The sequence below is a fragment of the Bos grunniens genome, chromosome 7 (assembly GCF_055505025.1).
Source record: "Bos grunniens cultivar Pamir isolate PY7600 chromosome 7, Bosgru_T2T1.0, whole genome shotgun sequence".
Taxonomy (NCBI): domain Eukaryota; kingdom Metazoa; phylum Chordata; class Mammalia; order Artiodactyla; family Bovidae; genus Bos; species Bos grunniens.
In genome coordinates, this window is record NC_141171.1 from 53,645,421 (window position 1) to 53,661,243 (window position 15,823).

Below are 15,823 nucleotides of genomic sequence, written 5' to 3' on the forward strand. Positions count from 1 at the left end.
TTCCCTATATGCCAAATTCCCTTCCTGACCTTGGACTTCCAGTCTTTCCCAATGCTGCTGCAGCCCCTCCCTTTCTCCTTCCTGTGCAACTGACCCCCCTGGGTTAGCCCTGATTGTCTCTTCCTTTTCCCCTAATCTCCCATGGCTCTTGTCTTATTTCTCCCACCCCATTCTGGTTTTGTTTAAAATCACAGAAGTCCAGGGCTAGGTCCAGCAGGGATGGGGACCCCAGAGGGGCAGGGGGAAAGGAGAGAACAGAGTGGACAAAGGCAGGTTTCCTTGTGGGGTAAAGCCCAAGAACCTCTGACTGCACTGGAATCCTGGTTGCTCCTGCCCATCATGCCATGCAAGTCTGGGGGATTGAGAGCACCCCAGGCTGCAGAGAGTGGGAGAAGTGGCTGAACCTGAGCTTAGCTTTGGCAGGTGAGCAGAAGGGAGGGAAGGGCCATGCCAGCCCCATAGCAGGGAGGAGCTGAGGTGTGATGGGGAGTCATGTGAAGTAAGACTGGATGGGTCTCCAGACTGAGAAGATGACAAAGTTTGACTTCAATGATGGAGGTACTAGAGAGCTATACTAGATTTTTGAACAGAGGAGAACTGTGCATAATAATAAACTATATTGGTATTGAGAAGGCATCATATATGACAGGGGTTGCAAACTCAAATACCTATAATGTGAAGCAGGCCAAGTAAGAAGCAGTGGGCATGGGAGGTGCTGGGGAAGCTAGAGCGCTGATGTCTGCCTAAATGAGCAGTTAGTATACAAATCCAGACAATTACTGCCATGGAGACGTAGAAGCCCATAGCAGCCAACTCTTCTAGCTTCTCAAGAGAAGTCAGAACTCTGGATTTTTTCCTTAATATGAAGTTTCTTCATTATTAAATATGGCTAATTAAAAATGTTAAAATCTGGACCTCTGGTTGGCCAGTTCTCACATGCATTTTTTTGTCTGACCTGGGGGTTTGTATCATAGTCTCAAAATACTATACTGTTTCTTCCTCCCTCAGTCTTTCATTATCAAATCCATACATTATGAACAAAAAATAAATACAACATTCATCTGTAAGTGGGACTATCTCATTGATCCTCCCACAATCCTGTAAGATGAGTTAGTCCCACTTGTGGATGGGACTCAGCATCAGAGAGGTACAGTCACTGGCTCTGCATCACATAGTTACCAACTTGGGAGCCAGGATTTCAGGTGGTCAGATTCCTGAGTCATGCATTTATCCTATGTGTTATGGCCCTTCCTGTATAGTTCTGTTAGCATATTTGTGTCCTGTTTTTCTCTCTTCCAACCATGAGTGATATTCATGAGGTTATATTTACCATCTTGTATTAAAATGCCAGTTCTGCTTTTTCTATTGCTCATACCCTTGGTATATAAAGCATGTGAGTCAGTTCTGCTCAGTTTGACAGACATTTATTGGAAACCAATCATGTGCCGTGTAGAGAGGTGGACACCAGTCCAACTTCATGAAGTCATTTTAATAGGGGATTCTGAAAACTAGAAGTGCCACCTGTCATGGGATATCGTGTTGGGATAAAGGCATCTCCAGTATGCAGCGAGATCACACTGTGGAGTTGTGAATATGGGGAAGGGGTGGGTTGGGGGTGTCTTCCTGAGGTAAAGGTTGTAGGGCTGAGTGTCAGAGAACTCTGAACAACACCAGGGTTCAAGAGACCAAACAGTGGGAGAGCCGCAGAGTGGAGGGAAAATCAGGAGAGTGGTGACAAGGCATCAGGGGAAGTGAGGAGAATCTACCTGGGAGGGCTAACAGGTGGGAAGGAGGGCCAGTGTCAGAGTGTGTAAGGTGGATAGGCTGAGGGGACACCGCGTAAGAATAAAGGTTTGTAGTATGAATAGATCAGTGAATCCATGGAAAGGCATGAAGAGGACATTGCCTCAGCTCAGCCTGGCACACAGGAAGGGCTGACTGCCTGGGAGTCTGTTCTGTATCTCCTTTATTAAAAAAAATTTATTTACTTATATGTTTATTTGACCATGCCGGGTTTCAGTTGCAGCACTCGGAATCTTCGATCTTTGTTTTGGCATGTAGAATCTTTAGTTGCAACATGTGGGATTTAGTTCCCTGACCAGGCCCAGGCCCCCTGCAATGGGGGTTCAGAGTCTAAGCCACTGGACCACCTGGGAAGTCCCTGCTCTATGTCTTATTGTTTGTGGCATCTTAGACAGTCACCTCTTTGATCCTCAATTTCCTCATCTGTAAAATGGGATCTCTCACTCATATGGTTTGATGAGAATTGCATGAGATGGACGTGCCAAGCCTAGACCAGTGCCTGGCCCAGGGCAATCACTTAGACAGTGTGAGTTGTGATTATCATAGTTGGCGCTTGGTAAATGTTTGTTGAATGAATGAGAGAGAACAATGGCTTAAGCAGCCCCAGTGATACTCACTAGAGGTGGGAGATTAGGAGAGGAGCTAAGCTTAAGACTAGCCCCATGGTTCCATTGTCTTTGACTGGAAAATGGGAGTTACGTTCATTTGAACGAGACTTCAGCTTTATCATAAACTACAAATGAAGCCATCTGGTCTCCCTGAGAAGCATCCCACCTGGACAGGCAAGTGTGACCACAAGTTCTGCAGTTGAATTGGGTGCTGAGGCTGCTGATTTTCCCCAGTGCGCTTGTCTGCATGCAGGCGTATCTAGCATTCCTGAAGATTACATCATTCCCTCCAGGTGCGGCTAGCCCTGCTGACAGAGAATGTTCTCCCGGGCAGTTGCAACAACCTGGCACCTGGCATGGAAGAGCCCAACCAGTGCTCATATGCAGCTGTTCAGGATGTGTGCCAGCCTCGCTGACTCCGGATGATGGGCGGATACAGCTATCGCCACTGCCTCCCTTGCTCCTGAATACAGTGGAGCGGCCAGTCTCCCAGTCAGGTGGGTGACTCTAAGTGGCCGCTTTCACCCCGGGGATTTCCACGAGACCCAGGAAAAGAGAGAAAAGCTCTGTAAAATGGTTACACTCGTACTTTCCATTTCTGTAATCATTTTTGTTAAAGATCTCAACGACTGGGGCACGTCGGAATTTTTCTTCAGAGATTCTATGCTGACAAGTATTGTACCGTGGTTTTCAGGTGGTGCTGGGTGCCCCAACACCCGAGGAAGGGATCTCAAAGATGAAAGTCTGCTTTTTTCTGAACGAAGTACTTCCTGTGGCAGTGGAGCCCCAACTTAGAGTGAGCTGGATTCCTCTGTGGAGAAGAACAGACATAGCGCCATAAGTTCTGATTGGTAGGTGAGTAGCCAGACCCAGACACTGGGATCACTAACCAGGTCCTTAGGAGGTGTTTCTCACAGTGTGGTCCATAGGCTGCCTACATTGTCTCCTGGGTACTTGTTGAAGAATCTGTACAGGTTCCTTGTTCCCACCCCAGACTCACTAAATAGACTGGGTACGATGGCTTCCTGTGGTTAAAGGTGACTTTAACCACAGATCTCTCAGCAATTTGAACACATTTACATTGAAAACTGCTGCATAAAAGATGCTAATGTACCAGGACACTCAGGAAGCCACTGCTTTACAACCGTCAGTTTGAATTTCTGTCCAATAGACCCCAATTTTTTTCCTGACTCAACTAGACTTCCCTCAGCAACTGAGGGGAAGTGTTGATCAACAGAGCACAAAGAAGCAGAGAAAGAAAAGTGATATAATCTGAGGCCACATTGAGTCTAAGGCCAAGAAATTACGATGGAAAAACACCACAGCTTCTGGCCTGGCCTGTGACAAAGCTTTGGGGGGGGCGAAGGGGAGTATGCGAGAACCATCAGAAAACTGTCCACATCACCCAGTTCTATTTTTTTTAAAGAAAGAAGCAGTCTTATATTTTACTTTATTTTTATTTTTTAATTTTATTGGAGTATAGTTGATTTACAGCGTTGTGTTAGTGTCAGGTGTACAGCAAAGTGACTCAGTTATATATATTTGTTCTTTTTTAGATTCTTTTCTCATATAGGTTACCACAGAACACGCAGTAGAGTTCCTTGTGCTATACAGTAGATCCTTGTTGGTTATCTGTCTTATATAGAGTGTGTACATTCATCCCAAGTTCCTGATTTATCCCTCACCCCCTCATTTCCCCTTTGATAACTATATGGTTGTTTTCAATATCTGTTAAATCTGTTTCTGTCTGTAAATAAGTTCATTTGTATCACTTTTAAAAATTAGAGTCCACATATGAGTGATATATTTGTCTTCTCTGACTTCACTTAATATGGTAAACTCCAGGGCCTTCCATGCTGCTACAAATGGCATTCTTTATTTTCAGTGGCTGAGTAGTATTCCAGTGTGTGTATGTACCACAGCATCTTTATCCATTCCTATGTCAGTGAACATTTAGGTTGCCTCCATGTCTTGGCTATTGTAAACAGTGCTGCTGTGAATGTTGGGGTGCATGTATCTTTGCGGATTATGGCTTTCTCTGGTTATATGCCCAGAAGTGGGATTGCTGGACCATATGGTAGCCCTATTTTTAGTTTTTTAAGGAACTTCCACACTATTCTCCATAGTGGTTTTACCAATTTACATTCCCACCAACAGTGTAGAAGGGTTCCCTTTTCTCCACACTGTCTCCAGCACTTATCATTTATGAACTTCTTTGATGATGGCCATTCTAACTGCTGTGAACACCACTCAGTTCTTTGATGAAAGGGCTCATGGTAGTTTGCAGCCTCCTCTGGGAGAAGAAGCTGCTGCTGCTTTCAGACCGGAGTGGCTTTTACCTCTGCCACAGGCTGGGGGCAGGACTGTGTGAACACAGCAATTGGGAACTTGGATACCAGAGGTCAGAGCACTGTCCCTGGTCTTAGCCTGCAAGATCCAACCCCCAGGGAACAGAGGGGCACAGGCCAAGTGTCTGTGCAGAGGTTGGGAAACCTTTACCCTGTGTTCCCTGTCCCTGTGGTCAGTGTGAGCCCTATGAGTGTGACAGCCAGTGAGGGGTGTTCTCTAGGAACCCAGTCGGCCAGACAGTGTTCACTCTGTCCCCATGTTTCCTGGCACCTAGACACTTAACTCAGAAATTGCCCTTGCGCCCTGTGGGGGTGGGCAGATTTAAGGGCTCTCCTTTCAACTTTAGCCTGACATCTCATAAGCTGAGAAGATGCACTTTTCTATCCCAAAGTGCAGTTTTTCTGCACTCTTTGACCATCAGGCCTTCAAAAGAGTCTCTTTTCTTCTGCTGAAGCTGATGGTCCCTAGGAGAATTCACTGAACTTCAGAAGAATTCCCCCAGAAATTCCTGTGACCAGGGGACCCCATGTCCAGCGATTTGGACTGGGACCACTCCAGTGTCCTTTCCCACTCCCAAGGCAGCCAGAGATCAAACAGCCATCTCAGAAGGCCAGAAACTGGAGAAATATTTTAAATGTCTTCGCAAGTTCATTGCGTTGTACTCAATGCCATTTCTGAAACTAAGGCAGCTTGCCAATGCACACAGTATATCTCAGTAAAAGAAATAAAAGCAAAAGGAAAACAGGATGGGAAACAGACAAAACCAGGTTCTTGCATATATGCTTGAGTGCGACTTAGCAGCAGCAACCCTTAGTAAAGACAGCACACAGATGGGTTCTGAGCTTTCTAACAAGAAAAGTGATCAGTCTTAAAGGTGACTCAAATATCCTTAATTCCTTCACCCTTTCTTTTGTTAAAAGATCCCCTGGAGGAGGGCATGGCAACCCACTCCAGTATTCTTGCCTGGAGAATCCCTATGGACCGAGGAGCCTGGCAGGCTACAGTCCATGGGGTTGCAAAGAGTTGGACACGACTGAGCGACTAAGCACAGCACACAGCACACCCTTTACTGAACTTCTCTATGCCGGGCACTGTCGCTGGCACTGAAGATAGAGCCATGTGAACAAAATTAAGCCCCAGTCTTCAAGGAGCTTACTTGCAAGTTGAGAGAACTAAACAATATCCAAGGAAACAATGAAACATATGATAATATATCAGGTGCTACTAAGTGCTAAGAGATTCGAAACTATGTAATGAGGTCCAGTTAGAACAGTTAGGAAGGTCCTCTTAAGGATGATGTTTGAGGGTAACCTGAAGAGTGAGGAAGAGAGTCACGCTGATGTGGGGGGAGAAGGTCTGGGGCAGAGAGGGCAGTGTATGCAAAGGCCATGGAAGGACAGCAGTGTATCTGAGGAACTTCTGAGCTGTCAGTGGGGCTGGAGCACAGTGAGGGGGAGGAGCAGGACTTGCAGGACGCCCTGGGGAGTGCTGCGGCCTGGCAGCCCTGGGAGGTAATGTAGGCAGGAGGAGAATGGGACGTTCCAGGCCACGTGAGGACTGAGACTCTTACTCTGAGTGAAATGGGCAGCAAACGAGAGTGTTGAGCAGAGAACTGATATAATTCTAAAAGATCTCTTGGGCTGCTGTATAAAAAATGGGTGGCAGAGGGATGTTTTGCTAGTTGGCTAGGACTGCCATAATAAAATACCACAGACTAGGTGGCTTAGAAAAGAAATGCAAAAAAGCCAAATGGCTGTCTGGGGAGGCCTTACAAATAGCTGTGAAAAGAAGAGAAGCAAAAAGCAAAGGAGAAAAGGAAAGATACAAGCATCTGAATGCAGAGTTCCAAAGAATAACAAGGAGAAATAAGAAAGCCTTCCTCAGCGATCAATGCAAAGAAATAGAGAAAAACAACAGAATGGGAAAGACTAGAGATCTCTTCAAGAAAATTAGAGATACCAAGGGAACATTTCATGCAAAGATGGGCTCGATAAAGGACAGAAATGGTATGGACCTAACAGAAACAGAAGATATTAAGAAAAGGTGGCAAGAATACACAGAAGAACTATACAAAAAAGATCTTCACGACCAAGATAATCATGATGGTGTGACCACTGACCTAGAGCCAGACATCCTGGAATGTGAAGTCAAGTGGGCCTTAGAAAACATCACTATGAACAAAGCTAGTGGAGGTGATGGAATTCCAGTTGAGCTATTTCAAATCCTGAAAGATGATGCTGTGAAAGTGCTGTAACAATATGCCAGCAAATTTGGAAAACTCAGCAGTGGCCACAGGACTGGAAAAGGTCAGCTTTCATTCCAATCCCAAAGAAGGGCAATGCCAAAGAATGCTCAAACTACCGCACAATTGCATTCATCTCCCACGCTAGTAAACTAATGCTCAAAATTCTCCAAGCCAGGCTTCAGCAATACATGAACCGTGAACTTCCAGATGTTCAAGCTGGTTTTAGAAAAGGCAGAGGAACCAGAGATCAAATTGCCAACATCTGCTGGATCATTGAAAAAGCAAGAGAGTTCCAGAAAAACATCTATTTCTGCTTTATTCACCATGCCAAAGCCTTTGACTATGTGGATCACAATAAACTGTGGAAAATTCTGAAAGAGATGGTAATAGCAGACCACCTGACCTGCCTCTTGAGAAACCTATATGCAGGTCAGGAAGCAACAGTTAGAACTGGACATGGAACAACAGACTGGTTCCAAATAGGAAAAGGAGTATGTCAAGGCTGTATATTGTCACCCTGCTTATTTAACTTATATGCAGAGTACATCATGAGAAATGCTGGACTAGAAGAAACATAAGTTGGAATCAAGATTGCCGGGAGAAATATCAATAACCTCAGATATGCAGATGACACCACCTTTATGGCAGAAAGTGAAGAGGAACTAAAAAGCCTCTTGATGAAAGTGAAAGTGGAGAGTGAAAAAGTTGGCTTTAAGCTCAACATTCAGAAAAGTAAGATCATGGCATCTGGTCCCATCACTTTATGGGAAATAGATGGGGAAACAGAGGTAACAGTGTCAGACTTAATTTTTTGGGGCTCCCAAATCACTGCAGATGGTGATTGCAGCCATGAAGTTAAAAGACGCTTCCTCCTTGGAAGGAAAGTTATGACCAACCTAGATAGCATATTGAAAAGCAGAGACATTACTTTGCCAACAAAGGTCTGTCTGGTCAAGGCTATGGTTTTTCCTCTGGTCATGTATGGATGTGAGAGTTGGACTGTGAAGAAAGCTGAGCGCCGAAGAATTGATGCTTTTGAACTGTGGTGTTGGAGAAGACTCTTGAGAGTCCCTTGAACCGCAAGGAGATCCAATCAGTCCATTCTAAAGGAGATCAGTCCTGAATGTTCTTTGGAAGGAATGATGCTAAAGCTGAAACTCCAGTACTTTGGCCACCTCATGCGAAGAGCTGACTCATTGAAAAAGACTCTGATCCTGGGAGGGATTGGGAGCAGGAGGAGAAGGGGACAACAGAGGATGAGATGGCTGGATGGCATCACCGACTCGATGGACATGAGTTTGAGTGAACTCTGGGAGTTGGTGATGGACAAGGAGGCCTGGCGTGCTGCGATTCATGGGGTCGCAAAGATTTGGACATGACTGAGCAACTGAACTGAGGTGGCTTAAGCCAGTGGTTCCCCAACTTTTTTGGCATCAGGGACCAGTCTCGTGGAAGACAATTGTTCTGTTGACCAGGATGGGGAAGGGGAGTGGGGAGGGAGGGGAATGGTTGGTCTTGGAACGATTCAAGCACATCACATTTATTGTGTGCTTTATTTCTATTACATCAGCCCTCACCTGATGGATCATCAGACATTAGATCCTGGAGGTCGGGGACCCCTAACTTAAGCAACAGAAATGTATTTGTCCGGTTCTGGAGGCTGGAAGTCCAAGATCAAGATGTTGGCAGGTGTAATTTTTTCAGAGACCTCCCTCCTTGGGGTGCAGACCGCCTTCTCCATGCATCCTCATGTGATTTTCCTCTGTTCTTGTGTATCCCTGGTGTCTCTCTGGGTCCCCGTTTCCTTCTCTTGTAAGGACATGGCTCAGATTGGATTAGGGCCCACCCTCATGTACTCATTTGAACTTAATCATCTCTTTCAGGGGCCTGTCTCCAAATACATCCCAATTCTGAGGTACTAGGGGGTTAGAGCTTTGACACATGAATTTGGAGGGAACACAGTTCAGCTCATACTGGAACAAGGGTAGAATTGGGAAGACTACTTACGGGGCTAGCAAGAGATGATGGTACCTTGGACTAGAGTGATAGATGTGAAAGTGGAGTAGTCAGATTCTACAAGTATCTTAAAGGTAGAATAGGGTTCATTGATGTATTGAGTGTGGAGGGTATAAAGAAGGACAATAGACAAGAGTCACAGATGGCTCCAAATTTTTTGGCCTGGGCAACTTGAAGCAAGAAGTTGGCATTTACTGAGTTGGAGAAGACTCTAGGAGGAACAAATTTGGGGAGATGCTGAGACTTCAGTTTGGGATATATTAAGTTTGAGGTTCCTGCTAAGTATCCAGGCAGAAATGTCAAGTACTAGTAGGACACACCAGTCTGGAGTTTAGGGGAGAGGTGAAGGTTTCTCTGGTTTAGAAAAGACACCTGAGGTTCTATGGTTTCTTTCTTTTTTATATTAATAACAGCTTTATTGAGAGCTAATTCACATACTGTAAAATTCACCTTTCTAAAGTGTAGTTTGAAGGATTTTAATATATTCACATGATTGTGTAACCATCAGCACTATCTAATTTCAGGAAATTTCATCACCCCCAAAAGAAACCCCATACCCATTAGCGGTCACTCCTCTGTCCCCTTGAGCTCTTGGCAATCAGTGATCTACTTCCTCTCTCTACAGATTTGCCTGTTCTGGACATTTCATAAAAATGGAATCATATAATATGTGGTCTGTTGTGTCTGGCTTCTTTCACTGAACGTAATGTTTTCACAGTACATCCATCAGAGTCAGTACTTGATTATTATGGCTTAATAATATTCCTGTGTATGGATATGCCATAATTTGTTTATCCCTTTATCAATTAATGGATAATTGGGTTGTTTCCACTTTTTAGCTATTATGAATAATGCTATTATGAACATTCATGTACAAGTTTTTGTGTGAACACATGTTTTCAATTCTCTTGAGTATTTACTTAGGAGTAGAATGGGGATGGGGGAGCCTGGTGGGCTGCTGTCTGTGGGGTCACACAGAGTCGGACACGACTGAAGCGACTTAGCAGCAGCAGCAGCAGAATACCAGGTCATAGGGTAACTCTACGTTTAATTAAAACTGTTTTCTAAAGCAGCTAAACCGTTTAACCATTTTACATTCCTACCAACAATGTATGAGGATTCCCATGTCTCCAGATAATAACCCTTGTTGTTGTCTGTCTTATTGATTACAGCCATCCTAGTGGGCATGAAGTGGTATCTCCTTGAGTTTTGATTTGCATTTCCCAGAAGATTAATGATGCTGAGCTTTTGTAATGTGCTTATTGACCACTTGTGTATCATCTTAAAAAAAAATCTATTCAAATTTCCTGCCAATTTTTAATTGGGTTATTTGTCCTCTTATTCTTGGGCTTTGAGAGTTCCTTGTTTAATCTGGATAGAACTCTATCTCTGAAATATGACTTATAAATATTATTCTCTATTCTGTGGGTTGTCTTTTCCTTTCTTGATGATGTTCTTTGAAGGATAAAGTTTTTACTTTTGATGAACTAGCATATACATTTGAGAGTCATCACCTTATAGTTGCTATTTTATTTTATTTTTTATTTTTTTAAAATTTTATTTTATTTTTAAACTTTACAATATTGTATTAGTTTTGCCAAATATCGAAATGAATCTGCCACAGGTATACCTGTGTTCCCCATCCTGAACCCTCCTCCCTCCTCCCTCCCCATACCCTCCCTCTGGGTTGTCCCAGTGCACCAGCCCCAGGCATCCAATATCGTGCATCGAACCTGGACTGGCGACTCGTTTCATACATGATATTATACATGTTTCAATGCCAGTCTCCCAAATCTCCCCACCCTCTCCCTCTCCCACAGAGTCCATAAGACTGATCTATACTCAGCCATTAAAAAGAATACATTTGAATCAGTTCTAATGAGGTGGATGAAACTGGAGCCTATTATACAGAGTGAAGAAAGCCAGAAAGAAAAACACCAATACAGTATAGTTGCTATTTTAAGCCACAAGACTCCATGATATCCTCCAGGAAGTTAGTTTAATAAGGAATGGAAGTATCCAAGGACTTGCCCATCATTCACAGGTCCAAGATGTGAGAAGACACCAGCAGAGGAGACTAAGAAGGACGCCGCTTCTACTTTCTCTCTTCTCTCAGCTTTGGAGTGTTCATTACTTTCCAAGGTGACAAGAGAAAATTTAGAATCATTGTTCATTAATTGGGCAGTGCCTCAATTCTCGCCTTCAAGGCCATGCAAATCCCAGGGGCCTCTCCCATTCCAATGAGGAGTCTTTTTCATTCATGACACTTATCAGATGATCTGATGGACTGAGCTGATAAATCTCTATATATCCTTACCTCTTATTACTTTTGCTTTCACACAAAATGGGTGTCCACGTGCATCACTTGCAGCTACACCTATTGAGAAGATTTTCTATCTCCATCTCATCCATTAAAGGCCACCCTTGAATATGGCTATATTGCAGCCACCATCAGGCAATGGCACCCCATTCCAGTACTCTTGCCTGGAAAATCCCATGGATGCAGGATCCTGGTAGGCTGCAGTCCATAGGGTTGCTAGGAGTCGGACATGACTAAGTGACTTCACTTTCACTTTTCAATTTTATGTGTTGGAGAAGGAAATGGCAATCTACTCCAGTATTCTTGCCTGGAGAATCCCAGGGAGAGGGGCGCCTGGTGGGCTGCTGTCTATGGGGTCGCACAGAGTCAGACACGACTGAAGTGACTTAGCAGCAGCAGCAGCAGCGTCCATTTTTGCCTTGTACCTGGCAGCCAGACCAACTCATCTGTAAAGCCAGCAAGGGATTCTTCCTCTGCTTATAGATGGTCTTAAGGACCCTAGCATGGCATTGGTGCAAGCTGGGAAAGGGATGTTTATGCAACTGCAGTAAGTGACCTGGGAGTCTGGACTGTCCATCCATACAACCTGGTCCCAGACACATCATTTCCAACTCAACACTGCACTGCTGCTGGGCCCACCCAACTCTGTGACTTGGTGGGTCTGACAGACACCAGCTCATAATAGGCAGTTACAGACTGTCTCTACTGGTACCAAGCAGCATGGCATGAGCTGTTTCTCCAAAGGTGTGTGCTTGTCTGCTGTAGATTGCTTGACCCCGCTTTAGAATCCTAAATTCTTGGTTCATCATGATTCTTCCACTGGGTCTGTCAGTAGTTTTCCTTTTACTTTAGAGGGGATGTTCTGGTATACATCTGACCACTGGACACCTAAAAACTTCACAGTGGCTTTGGCGGGTCATTGAATCCTCACGGCATTCATGTCCTAACATGTATAGTGTAGCTGTCTTACTAAGGTCTCCACTGTTCTGCTCATCCTGCTCTTGCTCCTCCTATCTGACCAGTCTGATGCCATCAGTGTAATGTTCCATGGAATGCCCAGGTGGTTCAGATCTCTGTGGACTGTATTATTACAGAAGGTGAGAGAGTTAGAAGAGTAGAGAAACAAAACTAAATAAATGTCCATTTCACAATAACGTGAACTGTTTCTCATTTTGTTTGCTAATCAAAATAGAAAAGGCATTTACCAAATCAAGAGCCACATACCATGTACTTTAGGCTTTATAAATCTTCTAGAGTAAAAATGCCCCATCCAGCACTGCAGCTGCAATCAGGGCCACTAATTGATTGAATTGTAATAGTCTTCAGTCACTCTCCAGATCCATTTGCTCTCTGCTGGATTCTAACTGACAACTTAAGTGATGATACAAGAGGAACCACCATCCCTGTCCTTTAAGCTTTTCATGGTGATGTTAATTTTTTCCATCCCTCCAGGATATAGTATTTTTTATTTACATTCTTGGCCAGGAAAGAGGGGGCACCTTCCGAGGTTTCCATTTGACCTTCTCCACTACGATAGCGCCTATGCCAAAGGCCAAGGACCCAATGCAGGTATTATACCAACTGCTGAACTTATCAATCCCAACTTTACACTCAGGGATGGTGGAAATGATCACCCGGTGGTTTCACAAGCCACCATGAGCCAGATGTTAGCCATGATTTCATTTATAACCTGATCCCTACAAGCCCCTGCTCTGAGGTGGACCATGATAATGATTCATGTCTCTGGCTATCAGTGTCACCTCAAATCTGCCCAAGGGTCTCTTCAGTATCAGGACATTCCCATTTTCTTAGTGTTTAGTAACCCGAGTAATGCTCTAGTGCATACTTGCCATGGAGTGGCTGGGTCATTTCTGTTAAGGACCCATCTGCCTCTTCAATCAGCAGATTCTGGATCTGAAAGTGGACTTGATTCAGAAACTGAGTGAGGGGCCACGACTCTTTCTGCAAGGAATCCCTGCTCCATCAGCAGTCTCCACAGCCCCCTGCAGGTCAGTCTCCCTTGGCTGCCCCTCCACACTTGACAGCTGTTACTGTGAAGGCCAGCAGAGCTGGCTTCTGATGATTGACATTTGGCTTATGTTACTTGAGAATGACGAGTCATCCCTATGGATACTAGCAAGCCTAGCTCTGTGACTAGCCCTCTGGCCTGCAGAGGAAAGCTACCACTAAACTTCTTACTGGCACGTAAGTTAATAAGGTCCCAATGGTCTTAGTTAATAATGTGTCCCCTGGACTCTCTTAGGGAACAGGGTCCTGTGATCCCCTGGCCACACGTAATGGATTTACTCCAGCATTCAGCTTCTTCATTCCTCCCTTGCCTGTCTTTGAGAGAAAATCAGGCATTTCCACTTTGTCCTTCATGGCTCATCACTGTCTAGGTTTCTGAGAGCTATTGGATTTCTTGTCTATTACTATAGAACAAATCCCCTAAAACTTGGTGGTTTCAAACAACAAACATACATTACTTCACAGCTCTTGTGGGTCAGGTTGGAAGTGGTTTAGCTTAGGGACTGTCATAAGATTGCAGTCAAGGCATCAGCCAGGTACACATCATCTGAAGCCATGGCTGGACTGGAGGGGTAGCTTCCGAGAAGGCTCGCTCACCTGGCTGGCAGCTGGTCCTGGCTGGGATGCCTCGGTTCTCTTCCGTGTGGCCTTGCATCCTCCAGGACTTCTCCTCTCCATGTGGCTTCTCTAGTCTGAATTTCTTTACATGGTGGCTTGACTGTGAGAGAAAAAGAAAGTGTGCATTCAAAAAAAGAAAAAGAACCCCAGAAACAGAGAGAGAGAACCTGAAGGAGAGAGAGACAGAACCCAAAACTTAAGCAAGCCTAATCATGGAAGTGCCATCACATCACTTCTTCTGTGTTTTTCTTCATAGAAGTAAGTCATAAGTCCAGCCTACAGTCAGTGGGATGGATTACACATGGGCATGAGGACCATCTTGGACACTGCCTACATGGCTACCATAGCAGCAAATTGGCCCTGGACCCTGGGATCCTGGACAGGGTATTAACTTCCATGTATCAGGAAAATCCCTCCAAGTCAAAGCATTTTGAGTAGTGTATTCTTACCCTTTGATCAAGAACCCTCAAAGTGAATCCCTGAGGTCTTCAGCTTCTGCTGATACATGTTTAGCTAATTCTTATAGCTCTCATTGAATGGCCCCTTTCCTCCCTTGTCAGGCCTAGCACATGCTGGAATTTAATCCTTACTAGTGGAAGGTGAGAGCAGTTCTCAAGAGGGCTTGTCAGGGGAGAAACCTGTGCAGGACCATCCTGCACGGGCAAGTGCTCTTACTAGAAAGAGGTGGGCTACCTCTGTGGAGGCATCCCGGGGAAGCAGAGTGTTGCCATGGATATGAAGAAGCCTGGAGCATCTGTCCAGATGTCCCCATCCCCCATTTCAGGGACCAGATTTTCCAGCCAGGGTTTGACACAGCACAATAGCTGGGCTAGGCTGAGTTTTTTTTTTTTTTTTTAATTTTATTTTATTTTTAAATTTTACAATACTGATTGGTTCTGCCATATATAGAAATGAATCTGCCACAGGCATACACGTGTTCCTCATCCTGAACCCTCCTCCCTCCTCATACCCATACCATCCCTCTGGGTCGTCCCAGTGCACCAGCCCCAAGCATCCAGTATCGTGCATCGAACCTGGACTGGCGACTCGTTTCATATATGATATTATACATATTTCAATGCCATTCTCCCAAATCATCTCACCCTCTCCCTCTCCCACAGAGTCCAAAAGAATGTTCTATACATCAGTGTCTCTTTTGCTATCTCGTATACAGGGTTATTGTTACCATCTTTCTAAATTCCATATATATGCGTTAGTATACTGTATTGGTGTTTTTCTTTCTGGCTTACTTCACTCTGTATAATAGGCTCCAGTTTCATCCACCTCATTAGAACTGATTCAAATGTATTCTTTTTAATGGCTGAGTAATACTCCATTGTGTATATGTACCATAGCTTTCTTATCCATTCATCTGCTGATGGACATCTAGGTTGCTTCCATGTCCTGGCTATTATAAACAGTGCTGCGATGAACACTGGGGTACACGTGTCTCTTTCAATTCTGGTTTCCTCATTGTGTATGCCCAGCAGGGGGCTGAGTTTTTTCATGCCTCTGGAACTCTGAAACTCAAACGATCAAGTCCTCTTCAGGTCATCAGCTCTGTTAGCTTTTCTACTGTAGGAAATAAGGGCCTTTTTGTAAACTACCAAATAAACCCTGTGGCTGTCACACTTAGCCTTTTAACTGTTTGTTTAACTATTTGTTAATGACCTTCGGTTCTTCCTCCCTGGCTGGGCTTCAGGACAGCTTAGCAATAACTAGCTAACTCTGAGCTCTTTGTAGACATCATCCCAAACCTGTTCCTCACCCCCAGTATCATTCAAATTCCTCAGCCTGACAGGCCACTGGATGCCTCCCCAGGCCACCACCAATGAA

The 15,823-nt window shown here is 44.6% G+C and overlaps 1 protein-coding gene across 1 annotated transcript in view; it reads left to right on the forward strand.

Annotated features, from left to right (window-relative positions):
- Positions 1-15,823, forward strand: part of LOC147369572 (uncharacterized) — a 545,146-nt gene that overhangs the window by 528,465 nt on the left and 858 nt on the right. The window contains exons 7-8 of the transcript XR_015167587.1: positions 2,705-2,908; positions 3,106-3,266. The gene's annotated coding sequence lies outside the window, so the exon portion shown is untranslated. The remainder of the gene's footprint in view (positions 1-2,704; positions 2,909-3,105; positions 3,267-15,823) is intronic.